This window comes from Acyrthosiphon pisum, chromosome A1 (assembly GCF_005508785.2).
Source record: "Acyrthosiphon pisum isolate AL4f chromosome A1, pea_aphid_22Mar2018_4r6ur, whole genome shotgun sequence".
NCBI lineage: Eukaryota > Metazoa > Arthropoda > Insecta > Hemiptera > Aphididae > Acyrthosiphon > Acyrthosiphon pisum.
In genome coordinates, this window is record NC_042494.1 from 63580269 (window position 1) to 63581108 (window position 840).

Genomic DNA, 840 nt, shown 5'->3' on the forward strand with positions numbered 1-840 from the left:
CACAAAATTACTTGCAAATTTTCGCAATTTTGACATATTTCGTATAAATTTAAACTTTAAGCACTTATAAAAAAAAATTGTGACTAACGATTTTGGATTTTTTTTTATCACTGTGAGAACAACTTATAAGAAACCTTGTATTAAATTTTCAAAGTTTTCTATCTAACCAAAAATTTTTTATCGTTATTTTAAAAAAAAATACTTAGAAAAATTGAAAATTTCATTTGTCTATAAATAGCTCAAAAAAAGTCGAAACACTTTGAAAATTTAACCCTGTATAGACAACGCTAATATAAACATCTGTTGCAAATTTCAAGTGCTTACAATAATTATTTTTTGAGTTACAGTAAAATTAAGTTTTCGTTTTTGTCAAAAATTGGTTTTGCGTAAAAATTCGCGTTTTTCCGTTATTTTTTTAAGGTTTTTCCTGCCGCTTTTGAAAAGTATTGGGAAATTTTCACTTTTGACCGCCCCCAAAGTACCAACTAGATTCACTTTCGAAAATCGAAGCATTTTTACTGCTCCAAAAGTTGTCGTCAGACACAAAAAAAAAAAAAAAAAAAACACACATCATTGTAAAATCAATACATTCATCACTTCGTTCAGAATCTAAAAGGTAATATTATTATATTAATTATTTGGCCACCCCTGGTATATGGCATATCATGTACGAGGAGGTATATATATGACACAAATGTTAGGTTCAAGAGTTAAGTCCTAAAAAAAAACAATTGTGTACAACAATAGCATCACTTGAGCGCGCCTTCACGGCCAGGCAGACTTTCCTTAGCGAGTACTAGATAGTAGAAATTTAGTCTAGTACGCATGATATAAATGCTA